General features: G+C 37.4%; 1 protein-coding gene and 1 long non-coding RNA gene across 2 annotated transcripts in view; both read left to right on the top strand.

The window, feature by feature from the left end:
- The window catches only part of LOC146475584 (uncharacterized), an 873,425-nt gene that overhangs the window by 183,761 nt on the left and 668,751 nt on the right, over positions 1-20,913 (top strand). The gene's annotated exons all lie outside the window — the stretch shown is intronic.
- On the top strand, positions 12,638-19,436 carry LOC146475604 (uncharacterized). The gene is made up of 3 exons (XR_014865922.1): positions 12,638-12,715; positions 13,283-13,354; positions 19,365-19,436. It is a non-coding gene; the product is annotated as an uncharacterized LOC146475604 (long non-coding RNA).

Here is a 20,913-nt window from a genome sequence, read left to right as displayed (position 1 = left end):
CACACTATTTACACAACATTAACATAGAAAGAAAAGTATTACAACAAATGATTACAAGATAAAAATAAATACAGTACAAATTATAAAATGTGTGTGGTGGTCAAAGTAGCAAAGGCTTTCTGGCTGACCACCACCTACTTTTAAGTAAACAAAGAAATGACACTGAGCTTTATTGAGATATTAAAAAATGTAGGAAATGTTTGTAGAGCCTAGGATTTACAAGAGAGAATTACATTTGTGTAAATTAAGGTATGTTCGAGATATACTGAACCGAGCAAGAAATCTAAACAGGACAAGCTTAATAAAAGAAGAACAAAACAATAAATAAATAAAAACAAAAAAAAAAAAGCAAAAAAACAACATACAAACAAACAAACAACAACAACAACAAACAAAAAGAAAGGAAAAGGACAACACATCATCGGCAGCAACAGCAGCGACAACAAAGATCAAAATATAAGCAGACAATTATTATTATTATTATTATTATTATTATTATTATTATTATTATTATTATTTTTAACTCTATTATTATTATTAGATAGTTACATACTATTATATTTGATCATTAAACAGAACATATATTATTTGATTGACAAGAGATCAGGTGGGCCTTATAAAGTTTCTTAAACCTGTTAAAAGTTTTTGTTTTTTTCAATGCCATGGGGACAGTTTCCCATATGACAGAAGCAGAGTACTTAAAAGTAAATTTGCCTATGTTAGTTCTAACTTGTGGTCGGTGGAAATTAAGCTTGGCAGAATTTCTGGTGCTATAGGAGTGGACAGTTGTTGTAGGTAGGAGGAGGCCCTGTTTAGCTGGTTCATATAAAATTATATTATTACAGTGACCTTGAGTTGTGTCCTTTGGCCTGTAAAAGAAACCTGCCGCATTTACACAATCCATTTGGTTTGGAAATTGAAACCATTAACTTATGGAAGAAGGAGAATTTGTGTGACCAAATCAGCTGAAAGACTACAAAGAGAAGAAATAATTTTTACGTATCACTGGTAGACCACAATTTCTGAAACTTTGCAAATGAAAATATGACATGAACCATTTGACTTTTCAATGCGAAATTTAACACCAAGATGCCAATCAGTAACTCTATTGTGCCTCATCTACAACAACGACCACAAAATTTTTCTGATAAAGCTTCGACAACAAAAACTCTCTGCACTGTCTGTTGCTACCTTTACCTTGGGGTGCACAAAAATTATGTGACATTTCCCTGCCTGTAAATTACAGTATCTTCAATACAGTTACCATCTAAGGCGAAAACTGGTACAGCTTACTCCGGTTGACTTAAGTCTTTTTAATTGATCGTCGATAAGCACGTTGATCTTGAGTGGAGAAAGCACAATTACGATGGATTTGTTCTTGGAACAGTTTTCATTACAAAGATGGTCTAGATGGTCACAAAGGGTAGGAACTAATCTTAGTAAAAAAGTGATTTACCGCGCTTGTTGATTGCAATCTCTCCTGTTGCCTTTTTCGTTTTGGTTTAAGTTTCAAGTTTTGTTGTCCTCTCGACCGAAGAACGTTCCGAAGAGCACCCTCGAAAGCGAAAACCTCACCAGGAATGATCACAGTTACGAGCAGCACGGTGGACAAAGGATGATGGGCAGGCCCGTATTCCGGGCCTCAAATCGAACTTTACCAGATCTCCCCTCCGCCTGACCGTGGGAGATCTGGGTACGAGATTACCCTGAGCATAGAAAGTTGAGTACACTAAACTGATGGAGGTAAAGACGGACAAAAAGACAAGCGATCGTCAATACACTTCAAGCTCTACTAAACAGCTATGTAAAGAACTCTCAGCCAGCGAGAAAATAATGGAGTTGAATATGAAAACAAATATGAACAAAGGACGCCTTTATCAGATAATTCAAAATAACCTAACGTTAGTGTGAAAAATAGAGGCGAAGCAAAACAAGTAAGGTACTAAGGTTTTATAAATCACGTTTATTAATCAAACTGGACAAAAGCACCTGTTGTAATTCCAAAGGTAAATCCAAGCTTAGCCACCAAAGGTTCTGATTAGGAACTGAAAAACCATTGACATGAAATTTTGCTCTCAAATTATAAAACTGATAATTAAAAACTCACCTAAACGACATTTCCGAGTTGACAGATAATACAGACAATTTGGATAGCTCATCTCCTTAGCCCAAACAACGTGCGTTTTTCGAATACCTTTGTCTGCTACTTATCAATGAAAAAAAAAAAACAACAACAACAACAACAGGACTAACAAACAAACCCACAAAACAAAAAACCCAGATACATTAAAGACAAAATCTTAAAATGAACAATTTAGCGTGCTCTTGTCGTCTTTAAAATTGCCTTGACAACGAACACTTTTTTGACCTAGTTGCGGGGCTGTAGCTCGCACGTTTTCTTCGATATTTTCGGAGACACTCTTTTTTGGAATTTCTTGAGAGTGTATTTAAGAACTTATATTGAAACCTGACACACTGACAAATCCTGGAATAAAGGTATTTGCTACTTATGACGCAACGCAGGTAAACTGCTTTTTACAGTAGTCTGCCAATTGCGGACAAAAACTCTGTGCAAATTAACATTTTCTGGCTACTTCTGTTGCAAAGTTAAAGCGAAAATCCAGGACGAACACAGTGAGGTGTGAATATGATTGTTCGCTTCTAGGTTTGATGCAAAAAAAAATTGAGCATCTATTTAATATGTACAGGTTAAAGCGTGAAGGAAAATAATGCCTGTAGTGTAAAACTTCTTTCGCTAATTTTTATCATTAGATGTTTGACTTAATGTAATCTTATTCGAATATTTTAATACCGTATTAAAAAAAGTAATATACATAATGATATTGCTAGAATAAATATTTACTTAAAAGAACGATTTGAACGATGTGAGCCTTCAAACTGACTACCACGGAATTTTGTTGTTGTTGTTTATCGGTTGAAGTTACTGAGTCGAACCGGGCTTAACTTTTTCGTCGCTCTTTCATTCGCGAATCTCACCATAAAAAAAGAAATGGAATATTCAGTGACTTTTCTCCAAAAAATAATGTTCTAAAAACCAACCTCTACGATTTTAATAGTACGGGACATGGTCAATGCATGTTTTGAGTTCGTTGATTGAGAAAAAAAAAACAGCTAATTTCTATCCGTTAATTCTTCTTTCGTTTTACTCGTGACAACCGCCGAAGAAAGCTATAATAGCATTTTGAAATATATTCAAATAGTTTATACTACACTGTCCCCTATGTTTAAGGTTAATCTGTTATAAATCACTCACACGTGACTTGATTCGAGAAGAAATCGATTTTGGAAAATGATGTGGTGATATTTCACACCTTTACATCCGGCAAGATTGGTTTTGAGAGCAAAGAAAATCCGAAAAGTAATTAGCGGGAAAAAAGACAACGGTTACCCAACAATGCGATCGACTTGCTGTTCACTTACTGAGCCATCGCGCGCCTTGAAAAAATAACACTCACTTGGTGAAGAATAAATATGGTACCTAATTTTCTTATAAATTAATGCAATTTAAAAAAAACAAAGCAAAAAATGTTCAGTAAGACCATGTTCACTGCTAAAAACCCAAAAGGAAAGATACTCGATGCTAGCAAATGGGGCCCGCGATCAATGCTGGTCGACTTGGAGTCATTTTGAGAAAAATTAAGTAAATTTTTCCGAAATGTACATTATTTTTTCAAATTATGTTACGGTTAAAAGCTGGTAGAAAAATTGGTCCAAGAGCTGTTAGGAAAACAAAGAACCAATTTATTTTGATTAAAAATTATGTCAGTGCAAATGTGACAGTACGTTTTTTTTTTCCACTTTCTGGGCAACTACAAACTTTAGGACTCTCTGACGCTTGGGAAAATTGACAACGGGGGAATTTTAAAAACTCAACGTTGCAACTGGCTTGCGGGAAAGAGCCGTAACTCTAATGAGGTACAGGATCAAAACTCCAACTGGTACGCAGCGATAAGCGAAAACTTGACTTGGATTCAACAACGTTTATTTCGTGTAATCGTATAAGTTGGGACAAATCTTATCGTACAACTATGGTACAACTCGACACAGGTTTAATCCTACAAGTAGTCACAAATGTATTCAAAAAAAGGAACAAACAGACTGGCTTTTATTTGATTCGTACTTCTATTCAACTAAAAGAAATACAAAGAAGTGCGTACACGATTTGTTTGATCTTAGCGAAAGTAAATTACAAAAAATATATGTAACTCAAGAAGCTATAGGTGACAAGGCTATTTTTAAAAGTAAGGTTAAATTGAAAATTCTATAAAATAATAAATTACAAAAGCAGCGCAGAGTCGGCAAAGATTCTTGGAGCACGTACTAGCAAGTATGAAAGGTATTGTAAGGTCAGCGAGCGGTCGTTGAAGCACGTACTATACCTGTTTAATTAACCCTATCTAGACCGTGCTTTTTTATTGTCTTTATGGGTCGGGGGGGGGGGGGGGGCGTATTCCACCCCCCTCTATAACTTCGGGAGTATAAAAGCTATGACCGTGAGACTTCGACGATAAATATTTCGTCCAAAGATGTCTCCTTAGAGGTCCGTAACTGAACGTAATGACGTCATATCACGTCGTAATAAGACATGATTGCCAAAAGGTGCCCATCTTGGATTCGCCATTTTCCATTTCTGGCAACGAAAAGAACAAAAAGTAATCGAAACCAATAAAGAAACACTAGTATGAACCAAAAAAAAATGAAAAATTACGATTTAAAAACCTGGAATTCGAATGATTGCCTTAAGAAATATGGATTATGAAAATAAAAATAAAGGAAGTAACTGATCTGTTATGATTTCTTTAATTACTGAGGGCAATCAGGATTTCTCGACAGAAAATTTAACAATCAAACTTTGCTAGAAACTGGGTGTAATAAATAATATCAGTAGAGTTTGTATTTGTTCTTTGGATATTTCCTAAGCATTTTGCCTGTGTGGCACTGTATTTTAGCCTTTTTCAACATTAGCGCGCAGCTGATTCCTTTTGCTATGGCATGGTGTTATGTGGTGTATAGATGTTTATCTGAAGTACCTTTCATATCATTATTACCGCGGTGATGTCATCGGTCAATGACCGAGACGCTCGAAATTTCTCGAGGGTTTGGTAAAGCTATATTAAGCCTAATGGAATAGGTAAGGTCTCCGGTTTTAGATATTTTACATTTAAAATGGGAATTATTATATTTTCATGATAAAATCAGCAGGAAATCTACTAATACAAATTTGTTGAATGTCTCCTGTTTAGCGACTTATTTATCCAAGTACAAATAAAAGGAAACTCGTATATTATTAGGTCTGAATGCACGCTCTTGCTAGTGGCATCGACGGTTTTCCTCCATTCAGACTCCTACGTGGCTAGAATAGATGTAATTTTTCCTTTTGTGGTAGCCTGGAAACGAGCGATGAGTTGATGTTTCGTATGCGGCCCTTCCAAAGAGCGAATCAAAGAGCTGTGAGTTACGCTATTGGTGATGACATTGTAACGTGAAAAAGAAGAACGGTTTAATCGAATGGTAAGCGAAGCGTTCGTTGATTCCATGGGGATCAAGAGCGCGGATTACGAAGATCAAGTTTTATTCTGTTTTGATTTTCGTGTTGTTAAAATGCGCGCACAGAATGCAAAAATGAATTGCCCGTTCTTTTCCAACGCCGTCAACATTTTGGAACCCAAACGTACAATCACTGATGTTTGGTTTAATTAACAGAGTTGATAAGGTAATTTGGCCATTGTGAGGAGATTCGATTAGTGACGTCAGTTTCAAGCATTCGTCCTTCGTCAGAGGAAATCAAGGAATTGTGGGTTGTATACACTCGATTGCAAAAACGTTGACACCTAAAAGCATAAACCGTGAACGATGAGACCCATAATCAATAATTTACCATTCTCATTCTTTGCAAGAAAGAATACAGTGCTGACTTAATTCTTCCGAATAATTTTCTACCAAATATTGCTTAAGTTCATTGACTGATTTGAACTTAGGCAAATCGCGATATCACTCAAATTGGGCCTTGTTGGCCAACTCGGACACTTTAAGGAAAGCTTGGACAGTATCCATCATTCCCACGTGTGACTTATTTTGGTCCAGTCAACCGTCTTACGAGAATAGAATATTATGCAAATAAATTTAGTACACTTATACTCATAAAGCCATTGGGTCTCATCGTTCACGGTTTATGCTTCTTAGGTGTCAACGTTTTTGCAATCGAGTGTATGGTTTATATATCAGCTGTAAAACTACACAAATGATAGGAGTATGCATATGGTAACGTAAAAGCTAAGGGTATAAAAAAAAGTCGAATAAACAGCGTTCGTTGATTCCGTGGGGAGTAAGGCCTAGGGCAAACGTCGAATCTAAGTCGCGTCGAATTTATTAAAAATAGGTACGACAAAGAGTCGACTTAATTCCAGTGTGGTTGCAAACGTGGAACCTGCGTAGACCCTAATTCACAAGTTGCACTTCGTGAAACACAGGAATAAGCACGTGTCCCCGTGCTATTAGGGACCCAACGAAAACATCACGGCGACGGCGACGACAACGGCACAACACAAAAGACTTAATGAGCAAAAGCAATCGCTCTGCACGTGTGTTTTACATTTTGGTACATTTCTTTGTCGTCCTCTGCAAAATAACGACGTGAAACGACCAAATTCAAGGTTTTGTGGAGAACGTGAACACACGACAGTGAATTTTTCATTCTTCTACCAATTTGGTTCCTGGGTAGTTTGTCGTTTGTTTACCAGTTGAATGAGTTAAAATAATCGCGAAGTAGCACAAATGAAATAAATTTATACTTTCAAATGACGTTTTCGTTGGCGTCACCGTCTTGCATTCGTAAGGTCCCTACTCACTCGATGCGTGGCTAGTTATTGCTAGGACTTGCCAGCGAAATGCCGAAATACAGTGCTCGTCGGGCTTTTCTTTGCAAATTAATTGCGAAAAATAGAAAGAGAAGACTCAAACACTGAGCATTTATTGCAAATAGGCAATTTGCATTTCAATCATTTATATCTAGTGTTCATGAAACACGAAAAACACATTTCCATCGCGCTTTGCGATGTCAACAATGGCTTTCGATAGCTCGCCATTTCTGGTCGCGAAATTGTCTTTGTAGAGCGCATGCTCGTCAGGAGGGGAAATAGTGTTTGGCAGATGGGGGAGTCGGTATTTTTGTGACGTTTGCGTAGTCCATCACATTTGAATCAATTATCTTGTAATTTGCATGATTTATGAATTGAGTTTAGCGCGTGTTTAGAACGGCGTTTGCTGTAACGCCGAAACACTGTCGCATTATCCGACTTGGCAAGTCGAACTTATGCTGGAGTCGAACCAATTAATTTGAGTCAACTTAATTGCGGCAAACGTCGCACCATTCATGCACCTATTTCAAAATCAATAGGTTCGACGAATTAAGTTCGACTAAGACTCGACGTTTGCCCCAGGCCTAAGAGTGCCGATTTAAGGAAAAAAATAATTTCGTGCTAAGTCCTTTCGGCCCTTTTTTTTTGTTCGGCCTTCCTTGCTAACATAATGTAGAGCAACTAACTTTTCTTCATTCAAAAATCTGACGTCCCATTTTCTAAAAAAAACAAAAACAACAACAACAACAAGACAAAAAAAACTCGGCCTATCAAAACTTGGTCGCCATGATAAAATCAAGGTCAATGAACAGTATCAGGACAACATCAAACTCTTCCCAGCTAAATTTGTGAAAAAATCAACAAGTCCCATGCCGTTTGAGCAAAAAATATAAAAACGTTATTCAGAATCAAAGTTTCCGCGGCCATAATCCTTCCCCGGTCTACGCCATCGTGACGCCATCGTGAAAATAGCCCTTTGGATTGATAAAATTCTGCAATATTGTGTTCATGAAGTTTTGATTTGTTTTATTCAAAGTTAGCTGTTTTAAGGCGTATTACGAGAAACAAGTTTCCCTACTGGCTTCTGGCACTCTGCCTCGACCTTGGTCTTAGTTAGGAAGACTTCAGGAGAACCAAAGGCAGTCAGACTTATTAGCAGACTAAAAAGAAAAAAATAACATGGAGTAACTAGCAAGCAAAGCTATTTGAGTGAATAGATAACATGAGGTACAATGCTATGTGTAGTAAAGTGTAGTTTATATCGAAACGCCTCAAAATGAATCAGGAGTTACATGTAAAACTGAAATGTCAAACAAAGAACTAGAACTGCTATGGCAGAAAAAATACAGGGAACAATATGACGGGTATCCCTTACGAAGAGAAGCTTAATGAAACGTACTCGAACACAACGTATTTTGTCGGTAACAATGCAAGAAGATTGAGTATATATTATTCCGTCTGTTTATAGCACTCAAAAACATGATATTATGATTGACTGTGACAGTATAACACCGCTAATCTTAGGCTGGTTGTCAGATTGTCTAGTTTCATTAACATAGGGGGACTTTTGGTGCCTTATTTTTTCATTTTTTTTTTTCTCTTTCTCAAGCCGACAAAAAAACCTGCGAATACCTCGTTTAAATATATAATCTAATATAAGAACGAGTGGATAAAATATCGTGCAACTAGAAGGTAAATGCGAGTAAATATGAATGGCTTATACTAAACATGGCTAAATATGGCTTGTTTTTAAGCGTACCAAAAGATCCAATAGTACAATTCGTTATTCAGTAACGAGAGCCTCAAAACTATAGCAACTACAATAAGCTATTTATTTTCTCTCCTAACAGCTTAATGAAACGTACTCGAGCACAACATATTTTGTCGGTAAAAATGCAGATAATATAGTACTATTCCGTCTTTTTAAAAACTCAAAGGCATGCTATCATAATTAGCTGTGACGGTAAAACACCGTAAATGGTAGGCTGGTTGTCAGATTGTCCGGTTTCGACGTTAGGTGCCTTACTTTTCAGTTGTTTTTCTCTTTCTCAGCCAACAGAAAAAGAATGTCGCAATTTGTTCTCGGTGTATAAAAGATTCTAAAATAGAGTGCCCCAACCCTGTTATGAATTGAAATAACTAACCTAATCTCATCATATTTCCGTAAAATATTTATAAGCTATATTAACTCTTAAGCAAATATAATTTCCCTTCCATTTACAGGTACCTAGACAAGAATAAAATTGAACACCTATCGGGAGATATATTTGCAGACCTAACAAATTTGGGGTTTCTGTAAGTGTTATTAACTATCTTGGTTGTTGGTATTTGTTCCTCTTTTAGCAATGATTTAACATGATACCCTTGCAATTCACCCTGGGTCCCATTATTTTAGTGCATTAAAATAGCCTTTATCATAATTTCATTTCCAGTAGGAGAAGTTCGTTGAGATTCCAGGCACCCCAAAGAGACCAATGTTAAAGATATATGTATATTTTTTGGAGTCATCTTGGAGAAGCTTTTTTTTTTTCGTGAAATTTTCAAAGTTTAAGTGTTTCACGTCATAATGAGGGTTAAATCCCCGTTAGACCAGCTGTGATTTTACTTCGATAATCACCTTTGAGCGATAAAGTGGGCAAAGAGGATAAAACGTAGGCAAAATTCGTCGTCATTTGCTCCGATACTTCGTAGAAATCCCTACCAAAGCAGGAAAATCTGTGTGTATTCTATTTTCTGCCGCCAAGAAGGAAGATTCACGATGGTCTGAGATCGTGTTTCGCTTCCTCCCATGAATAGCTCGCGGTCTCAACCATCAAGACACTAAAGGACTACTGGCAGTCTCATTAGCAGTTTAATCCTCGGACGTACATGTAAACTCATACCCTCACCATATCACAAGAGGTGGGTGGTTGGAACTCCCCTATACGATACGATATATTAAGTAATTATATTACGATACGTTACGAAATATTCTTTAATAGATAGCCTGTTATTTCGTCTACAAGATGATGTTAATATTTTTGCATCGCGCAGAATGCCTATTGTTCTTGGGACATTTACTTACTGCAAGGCAAAAATTATAGATCTGTAAAAGAGTGGTGAAGCGTAAACTGAATGACTGTCATTGGTCCAAATTTACGCGCGCACTGCTCCGCAGGGAATACTGTTTAGCTCATCAACTTGTCGGAGCGGAGCTAAAAGACAAAGGCCTGATGAACTTATGCCCTTTCTATTGTTTTCTAATATCGCACCTTCGCACTGTGGCTGAATAACTAAGATCGAGGGGTATTATAAGACCGATTGATCAGCTTCACACTCTTACCTACCGCTACGCCACGGCAAAAAAAAAAAAAAATCATTCGAACCTACAATAACTTGAATGCCGTCTGGTCGTGCGAAAATCTTGAGTTACTTATTATTAAATAAAGTTAGCGCGCGCTGCCTTCGTATCCATTCTAGTGTTGTGAAAAAAAGAGAAGCGTTAACAAGAACATTCTGCTAAGAAACGTTAAAAGCTACAGGCTAATGATGGTACCAGTGTTACAGAACAACGCACTTCCAACACGCTTCCGAGCAGATTGCGCTAATCGGTAACCGAGAGACAGAATACTTGATTGTACTGAGAATTGCAAACACTTTGCTGGGTTGCCCACAAACTTCTCTTCATTTCGAACTGCCTCGCCGTTTAGTTCGAAGTGAACCATAAGGCTGTTTTCGTTTACAAAAGGAGGTACAATATTGATTAACAGCGAGTGGATCGGGTTTTCGAACTAGCTCTGAAAAGAGCTCGCGATCGCTTACCTTTTCGCTTTCCTGGTTCATTGCGTGACAGGTTTTCAAATGAACCAGCTGTGCCAACATTAACACTTTTAAAATTCGCGATAATCAGGGAATATTTAACAGTCAAGTGGTTTTCTTGAATAGGCTATTGTTAGTTTTGACATCCATTGTTATGCAGACCTGTGCTTATGACAATAGCTCTTCGACCCAAGACGCGCCATTTTCAAGCGCAACTGCAAATACTAGTTTTCAAACTCAAAAGGCGAATGGTTCCTGTTGACCTATTTTCAAAGTTGAAACGGGTTTTGTTTCAGAAAAAGACCCATCTTTTATTTGCCGTGCGTGAAAATTTGAAAGGCTGTTTGGATTGTCAGAAAATCGTTTCTGAAAACGGCCCCCATACAAAAAATGGTCTATTATTGTTCATTTTTAAACGCAAAAAGCGAATCGTTAAACCTTCTATATCCACTTACTTTTCGGCTTAAATTGAAGATACAACCTTCTTCTTCAAAAAGCCGCGCGTGAAAGTTAAAGTTCTAACTCCAGGAAATCAGAAAAGTAAGTTTTATTAATCCTTGTGGGCTAATTTGGGCCCTTTCCTCTCTTATTCAGGCCATTCAATGGCACCCACGCATTCGAATTTGACGCTTCACTGGTTATGAATAATTAATGATGCCCAGGCAGTCTGCGCGATGTGGATACATATACAAGTGGCGCTGCTTGGGGCCAGTAAAGTCATCCAACATGGCGGAATTCTTTTGTCTGATTTTTCACTTTTTTCTACTATAATTTTCGTTTTCTGCCAGAAAATTGAAAGTTTTACCCAGAAAATACACTTTTCGACGACAACTTAGCTTGCAAAAGATGGCTTAATACATCTTTGAGTTGCTTTACAACTACTTCCGGCTCAGAATATGGTTCGGACAGCTTATAATATAACATTTCAATGCATTAAAACCACACTACACTTGTTGTTTAATATATCCTGTATCTATGAGCCGATTTTCACCAAATTCGCAGCAAATTCGTCTCATACATAAACAAAAACTCTCTTGATAAAATAATATAAAAACAAAAAACAGGGGGAAGGAGTTGGCATAGTACACAATTACGACTATAGAAAACTTCGATGAGATACCACAGGAAGACGTGAAAACGCGATCTTAACAACAACATATACTCCTCCTAATTCAAATACGCAACAAGGGAAATTTGTTGTAACAAGTCAGAAATTGCACCCAGATCTGTATGCAAATTATGTTATCAGTTCGGAATTTCTGAAGTTCAATCTCATAGGTCGTTTCGCCAGGAAACAAGTGATGGCTGACAAACTTTACGGGATCTGACGCCCAGTTTTTTTTAAAACAAATAGTACAATCATCCGCCAGGCATAAACGGTTTTAATGAAAATGCGGGTGAAATAGACGTCACTAACCTTATAATATCCAAAGTTAGAGCGATTTAGAACATGTGTTATAAATTAAATCTTGTTTTATAAAAGCACACAAACTTAAGAAAAAATTGAGCATAGTTGTTATCGTGGCGAAATTTGCAGCTGTAAAATCCTGGGTTAATTCAATGTCAATTTTAACGTCGCGACTCTATTTTCTACAACTTCAAGTAGATTATAAAACCAACGTGCTGGCGCTCCGCCTCTATCTCTCGACAAAGCTATTGAAATTGCAAGAACCAATGAACTGTCGGTAGCACAACTGAAATCAATGAAGTCAAGCAGTGGAGTTGTTCATGGCATAATCAAAGGGCAACAGTTCAAAAGGAATTCTTCGAAAACACCTTCCAAGGAATGAACCCAGTCATGTGGCAAATGGGGCAACATTCATGCAAAGGATTCATGTCTAGCCATGGGGGAAACGTGCCCAAACACAATGGCCTATGATTTTTCATTATTGGTTATTGCAAATTGTTGGAAAATGTATATAAACCTAATAAAAAGTCCCCTGTGTTGTTTGTTTGCATTTTTCCAGTAACTTGGCAGATAATAAACTCGTGAACATTACCGCTGGTCTTTTCCGGAATCAACGGAAACTGGAATATTTGTGAGTAGCATCCTATGTTCTGTCATGTTTCTATTAGGATTGAGGTATAGCATGTCCATTGTTTTCATAGTTGAATTATGGATGTGTTTAATTACGGTACTTTTTAGTCAATAACACGGAATCGAAACTCTGAACTTATTCTCCAATCCTTATTCTCAATCCTCCTTCGTCGTTGACTATATGTGCTTGAACATCACTGATTGATTGACTGACTTTTATTGTTTGAATGATCGATTGATTGAACAGAAAAATTAAACACCATGCACGAGCATGGTTTTCGAGAAACTGATCGCTCGTTGGCAAAATATAATGTTGAGCAATTAAGAATGAAAAAAATCGAGTTACAACAATAATTGTCGGCAAATAGCTAGAACTGAATTTGTAACAAAAACTGTAGCGCTGCACAATTTTAACAGTTTTTTATTCATTGATTCATTGGTTCGTTCGTGCATTCATTCATTCATTTACATATTTATTTATTTGCTTATTTCTTTATTTATTTATTCATTCATTCATTTATTTATTTATTTATTTACTTATTTACTTATTGCTTTTTGTTCTCAATAGGATTCTTCAAAATAACAGCATCCGCTTAATACCAGAGGAAGCTTTTGTTAACCTCACAAGACTTAAATATTTGTAAGTATATTTAGAAAGGGTTAGCAATTTGAACATTTCAAGGATAGCTGTAGTAAAGCTTTCACCAGGTGTTTTAATCAGCTACTATAGCAATGCCAACTAAAACCACTTGACTAGAAATAGAAATTCACGTATCTTCGACTACTTGCCTATTATTTCAACTCGTGCAACGTAAACTACATGGCAGAACTATCCAGGAATAAAATAGGTAGGAACGGCTTTCAAGTTTACACGTGTAACCACAGGTCCCAAAGCATATGTGGCACAGGTTACCATGCAAGGGTGATTTAAGAGTTTGTATGGAGTGAAAATTAAATCGAAATTTAGACAACAATTTTCCCTAAAAAACCCACAAAAAAAATACTAAACTCTGAAAAAGCTCACCCGGTGTGTTTTGCTGTGTTTTCAATGCTCTTCAGTGCTTCCGAACGCTGTTTTGAGCGGTTTATCTCTCAGCAGCTGGTCCACGTGCATCACTGTATTATGTTAATGACAAGGTAGGAAACTACAAGTCGAATTTGAATAAAATTTGGCCCGTCATTTAAGGAGAGCACTTCGAAAACCTCGCTAAAATGTGCTTGAAACTTAAGCTCTCGCTTACCTGCCTTACCATAAGGCAAGAGGGATGATGTGCGGTCCCTCCTGGGTAGCTCATTTACGGAGGAGTTCATTTATTGAGACACAGGCCTTCGTTGAAAACAAAGTTCATTTCAAATCGGCTGCCATTTTTGCCGCTGACCGAGCTGTGTCCCTGGAATGTTGGAACAAACTTACGGTCAAACCTAGGCACGGGTACTAAAATGTGCCCAGCCGGGGAAATCCACGGGAAGCCTTTGGCACGTAACAAACCACACACACCCCCCCTCCCGGCTAAGTGCAGTTCTGTGCCAGTCAACCGTGCTTGGCGTGACAGCAACAAACGTCTCTTGAGAATATGAATTGACTTTTGTATTAATTTTTTTTTTTTTATTATTATTATGAATTGACTTCGCAATTTTCCAACTCGTTAACTTACGAGTTGGCTTTTATTGAATGAAAGCTGACTAAAAGAAACTGAAAATTTGTCTTTGTATATACGCTCTCCAAAAAACCTTGAAATTCGCAAAGTTGTTGTTTTGCCGAGAACGGCAACACTTTTTCAAAAAACGTGTAAGGTCAATGTTTTGCTGTTTAAACCTTTTGTATTTCGAAGTTCTCATTACCGCTTTATTCCTTGCGAGCAGGAGGGCAGGAAGAAAAAATAATTTAAGTCGTTTGACAAGATCTGGCGATGAGTGTTTAGTCATTTTCGGTAGGTCACAGTCAATACCATCAAATTTTGGTACGAAGTTACATCCGCTGCAAGGTGTAGTCACTTTCGTGGATGAGCAAATATGTCGAGGTAATTCAGTATAAGTTGTATATTGATTTATATTCTCGTGTCACGTTAATGCGAATCTAGCTCAATTATACCATCATGCAGGCTAACTGATGAACAAAAGCATGTTTTACGCGTTACTGAAAAAGGCCACAACTAGGTCGGCTGGCTGGTACAGAACTGCACTTAGCCGGGAGGGGGTGTCTGTGGTTTGTTACGTGCCAAAGGCTTTCCGTGGATTTCCCCGGCTGGGCACATTTTAGTACCCGTGCCTAGGTTTGACCGTGAGTTTTTTCCAACATTCCAGGGACACGGCTCGGTCGGCGGCAAAAATGGCACCCGATTTGAAATAATCTTTGTTTTCAACGAAGGCCTGTGTCTCAATAAATGAACTCCTCCGTAAATGAGCTACCCAGGAGGGACCGCACATCATCCCTCTTGCCATATGGTAAGGCAGGTAAGCGAGAGCTTAAGTTTCAAGCACATTTTAGCGAGGTTTTTGAAGTGCTCTCCTTAAATGACGGGCCAAATTTTATTCAAATTCGACTTGTAGTTTCCTACCTTGTCATTAACATAATACAGTGATGCACGTGGACCAGCTGCTGAGAGATAAACCGCTCAAAACAACGTTTGGAAGCACTGAAGAGCATTGAAAACACAGCAAAACACACCGGGTAAGCTTTTTCAGACTTAAGTATATTTTTTGTGTGTTTTTAGGGAAATTTGTTGTCTAAATTTCGATTTAATTTTAACTCCATACAAACTAGTACTCTTAAATCACGCTTGCATGGTAACCTGTGTCACATACGCTTTGGTGACCTGTGGTGTAACGAAAGAGATCGAAATTTCCATATTTACACCCTGAATAACTTAAATTTTTGACCTGGCATTAATATGATAAAAGAAATTAAGAAAGATGAAAAACAAAAATAAACAAACAAACAAAGATGAAACCAAAAGGAATGCGGCTTCGACCACTTCATTTGGTTTTCGCTGGCCTCGAGAACTAGAACCGGGAGGTTTGATTCAAAACCTAGAGCTTAATTTTCAGTAGACGTAATTCTGAACTTAGAAAAGACTTCTAACAGTTGGTTGAGAAGAAACCTTAGGCTTTATAAAAAAAAATAAACCTCACTAATATAAACTAAATTCGATTTTGACACGACGTTACGGCTTTATAGTGACGGCTAGTTGGGAGAAAATATATTCCGTGTCTAGGGTTTTATCGCGATACAAACATTTTGTTGGAGAGAATAAAAGGATAAAGTACAAATCGTGCGCTGATTGAAAGAGAAATTCTTATCTCAGTCAAACTGTAGCCATGGTAATATCTGTACGCGACATTTTTTCTCTGGGCGGGTTATTTGAATTCTTGGCTTTAATTTTTACGACAAAAAAACAAAGGAAAAGAAAATGCACAAATTTACAGTCCATAAAGTACCACCATTGACGAAATAGACCAGCTAGTAGGTTTAAACATTTTCAAAGCAAGTTTGTTGAAAATTTGTTACCGCCGCGAGATAACCAACATCATGAAAACAGTGATGAATAAACCTCACAACCAGAAGCAAGAATAAAAAGAGCAACCATACTAGTGCCCAAAAACGAAAAAAGAGCATTATTATCCTAGCTTAGATGCCGTGGAGATTTAAACATTTGAAATAAACCAAGCGGTGAAAAATACTGTAAAAATTACCGAGTCTGCCATTCGGCGCTTGCGCTAGCTACGACAAGAAGATCAAATTGACAGACCAGAACCATGAAAGACAATGCACCAGTGCTCTTGAAGCACTTTTTTCTAGAGATAGGAGACACCCGAAAAGAAACTTTCGGCGAAGAGTATGAGCCTGCAACGTTGACAGCCTACAAAAAAGGCTTGAGAAGGTATTTTCTGGAGAGACGCGAAGGTGAAAACTTCGCATATATTGGCGACGGTACTAATTTAAACAAAAACTTTTGAGCAAAGCGAAAACATTTCAAAGCGTCTGAAAAGGGGAGCAGTTCAAATAAATCACATCCTTTTGCTTTGAAAATGCCATAATTTATTGGAATTTAAGCTCATTGTTATTTACTTTGGCCGTTTTCACACTCAAGAAAAATTCTTTTAAGCCTTACTGTAAATTTCTCTTTACCGAATTTATAATCACTCTTTATCGCTTACCTTTAAAGAAAAAAGTTGTATCCGCTTTATATGGCACATGTTCACCAGAAAACAAATATTATTAGAGTTCCTTGAACAGTGTCACAAGCTTGTAAACGTCGCATGTTCATTTACGGAAGTAAAATTTTGATCTGTGCGCACCGAACCCATTTAAGTGCCTGCTGCCACGCTTACATGACAGTTTTTGAGCCAATGAGAAACCTTCATTTCGAAACGACATTATCGCAAAATAACTGAAATTAAAACGTCAACAATTATAGGCGAGAAAAAAAAAACAAGGACTTAGGTTGACGGACTTTAATATCATGAATAAAACCTTAAAAGTCTCTTGGATACCGCGCACGTAATCAGTAAATGAAGCATCCTAGAAAGTCATCCCAGAAGCAGCCCTGGAGAAGCATGGAGTACTAACTTTTGATATAAACTGTAACTAACAGTTTGACGCATTACAGGCTAACAATCTCCATCATTTTGCCTCGAACTATTGAAACAATTAGAAAATACAAAACAAAATTATATGAAAACCCTACCTACTCATGAATTAGCCTGACGAACAGCCGTCATTATTTTGCATTTTTTTTCTTTGAGCGGAGGCAAGCGAGAGGTGCGAATCACGCACGACGGGAGGGGCCCAAAAAATTAACGACTGTCCGCCCACTATTGTTCATGCTATTCGGTCGTTCATATATGAAAGCGGCTATCCAGTTGGTTATTTAATGTTAAGAGGTCATGAGATGTTTTTGGACAACAAAATGGCGGTCGTGTCATTGTTTTCTTTTGACTAAGCTCTTCGAGACGCCCTTCTCGTTTTTTTTCCCGAATGCGGTAAAGGAAAAACTAAAGAAATATACTTGAATGGCTTCCAGCCAGGTTTGGAAAAAGTTTGATCTGGCTAACGCTTCCCTTTCTTCGCTGTTTCAGTACTAAACGACAGTTATAGTTTCTCTCGACTGCTCTTCGAACAATTGTTGCCTGAATATCCTGGCAGTTAAATTTACGAGACGTGCTATTTTCTGGATGGCCCACGATAACCTATTGACATACACGAGAGAAACTAAATTGGGCCTAAGTGGACTGTTGACTTAAACGACAACTGACAACAAGAGGCCGGGACGCGAGCCATGTTGTTTACGTGGATAACCTCTGTAATTGTCCTTTTTTCATAAAGAGGGAAATCCATAAAACTTCTCATTACTTCCTGTACTAGATCTATTGAAGGCTGCAGAGTTTTTACTGTCTCCAAGGACAATTTACCCGTGCTGTTTTTCCGTTAGCGTATGTTTTTGTGGCAGTTTACGTAGTACCGGTATTCACCGTCCACACTAAACGCAGTAAATGGTTGGAGATTTTGGAAAGTGTCTATAGGGTCGGAATAGCATGAACAATGTGTGTGCGGGCAGGTGTAATCCCCCCCCCCCCCCCCCCTCCCCCTGTCGCGAGTGAATCGAGCTTCGCACTTGCCTCCACTCGCCTGAAAAACGGGGAAAAACTTAAACAAATAAAAAATTTAGCACCTGTTCTGCAGGCTACTCATGAATAATTTGGAATAACGAAAAGATTGTAATCAATGGTAAACAGTTTTCTTACAAAAGCTGGTTTGACACTACAACTGAAACTGAAAAGATCTTAAGATACGTTTTTTTTCACGAAACCATTCGTAAAGTATACAAAGTACCTTTCCAGATCCAAAAACGACATTGCAAAAACGATGTTTCAATATAAGATTATTCACAACATACTTACAACCAAAGTAAGTCTGTGAAGAACCAAAATTTGTGGCAACAATGCATGCAGTCAATGCTTAACTGATGTTCACTCCTTACATCGCATGTTCCAATAATACACTGTTCCTATGCTATAGCCATTTGAAAGACTTTCCAATGTTAGTCGGCCAATAAAACGAAACAATCTCTAACATTATCATTTTCTGATTGTAAGTGGGTTTCTGAAGCAGCCCTTTACAATATAGAACTCTTTTTTGACAGTTTTCTCACACTTTTTCGCCTAAAAGTGAGCATTGAATTAGAAATAGTTACTACCTTTCAATATTTATTTAATATGCTTTTTTTAAGTGTTTTTGTGTTTTGTTTTATTTTCTAAGTTGTTGTTGTTATTGTTTTTTTTTTTGTAAATAATGTCAATTTGTGAGAGTTTAATCATTAACTGACAAACACTGGGAAAGAAAACGCATAGCTTGTAACCTAGAAACTTTGAAACTGCATTAATGTTTGTAAATTATGGTTCACAGCATAAATATAAATGCTGTGAATTTTCGTACCATGCATTGAAAATTATTTATAATATTACTAAAAAAAAAAAAACCCGTAAATGACAAAATCAGCCCTAGTGTGTTTCTAGCAAATATCAATCATAGATCTCACTTAGGTGTTATTCTTAAAGTGTTTTTACAATGTTTCGGGTACTTGGTAGCCTCTTGTTCGGTAATTAAGCTAGATTCGCACATGTGCAACAAAAGTTATTTTTTTCGGCAGATTACTGTCAGATAATCCTATACAAGCCATTGGACCTCGTGCATTCGTTGTGCCACAAGATGTTCTTTCTATGTGAGTATATGTTGGAAGGTCGTTAATTCCGCTAACATTGTCCACAATGAAAACATGTTCCCAATAGTTCTGGGCGCGTAATTACTATTGAAAGAAAGAAAGCTCTTCCCTCTTGTGCACTTTCCGTTGTTGGCGCGTGAGAGTCAGCTTGAATTGGCCAATAAAAGAACCTCATGTAATTTAAACTCGTGCAGCCTCCCAAGGTGGTTTCCGTCAAAAAGGCCGAACGTAGGCGAAAATCACCGGCAACTGAATTTTCTTCCAATTTTCCTTATGTAAGATCGCAGTGTGATCAACATGAAAGGTGAATGTTATGGTTAAGTTTTGGCGCTTGTCGAAGAAGTGGATGAGAATTTTGATGCGAGAGCAATTTCTGAGAGAAGAAGGAAGCGATTCTCTAGCATTCCTCATTTTTCTGTATTTAAAGGTAAAAACGAAACGAAACTGCCGGCTTTAAACAGCAACAAATTCCTTCTAAATCACCAACAAGACCGAAGACAACCTGACGTTTAAATACTGTGCCTGGGTTTTCTGTGTTAACTGTATATATGCAAGCTTCTCAGATATCTCTGCTCATGGTCCAAAGAAAATGAGGCAATCAGTCATTACTAAATTTTACCCACTAATAATACTTATCCCAACGGTCCTTTTCGACAGTAGAAAGACTTTATCGCTCCAGAGGTTCGGCTCACATCGTAGTAAAAAGGTGTCGTGTTTTTGATCGGAACAGACCTTTGGGATATGGAAAATTAATCGTTTTAGTCTTGAAAGGAAAACAAAAATTCGTTTAAAGTGCTGAATAAGGTAATTAAAAGTATCCCAACAGTTCGTGAATTCGGCGGAAGGAATTTGTTTTCCAAAATAAAATCTACTACATCAAAATTAGGCTATAAAGGTACACAAATGTGTAATTGAAAGTGAACGGAAAATGAAAAACAGTAAGCCACATTTCAAATATTTGCCGTTAATTATAATTTTCTCAAAGGGGTTCCGTCGCCGTTCGACTGACTAGTAGTAAGCTTGAGCGTCTTGCTTTTTTTCTCGAGAGAGCTACCCTAACTCACTCCCGCAAATTGTGTACTTTTATTTACAAACACAAGTCAGAAACAATAACTCTTTGTCTCGTTTTCTAAAGAATGCATTAGAGTGCTCGAATGATTAGGTGTCAACTTGAAAGCTTTTGATAAATTCAATTATTTGTCTGAGATCAGTTATAAAAACAAAGTTTCAAAGGATGTCGAATTATAAGGTTTGTCATCACCCCGTTACTCTTGTGAAAGATATTAAATAACATTTGATAAAAAGGCAAACAACACAATATCGTTTTCTTGTCGTTAGATACATGATAAGGACGGAGTTGGAGTTAGTAAACTCTACATCTCTCCTTGGGGCAGCTAATCTGGCTCCTGAAATGTGAGTATCAAAAATCCTGCTCCGCGTTTAAACAGTAGTTTTTTTTTTTTATCAAATAGTAAAT

Source organism: Pavona decussata, unplaced genomic scaffold, assembly GCF_977016875.1.
Source record: "Pavona decussata unplaced genomic scaffold, jaPavDecu1.1 SCAFFOLD_84, whole genome shotgun sequence".
Taxonomy (NCBI): domain Eukaryota; kingdom Metazoa; phylum Cnidaria; class Anthozoa; order Scleractinia; family Agariciidae; genus Pavona; species Pavona decussata.
This window is presented reverse-complemented; position numbering and strand designations above follow the sequence as displayed.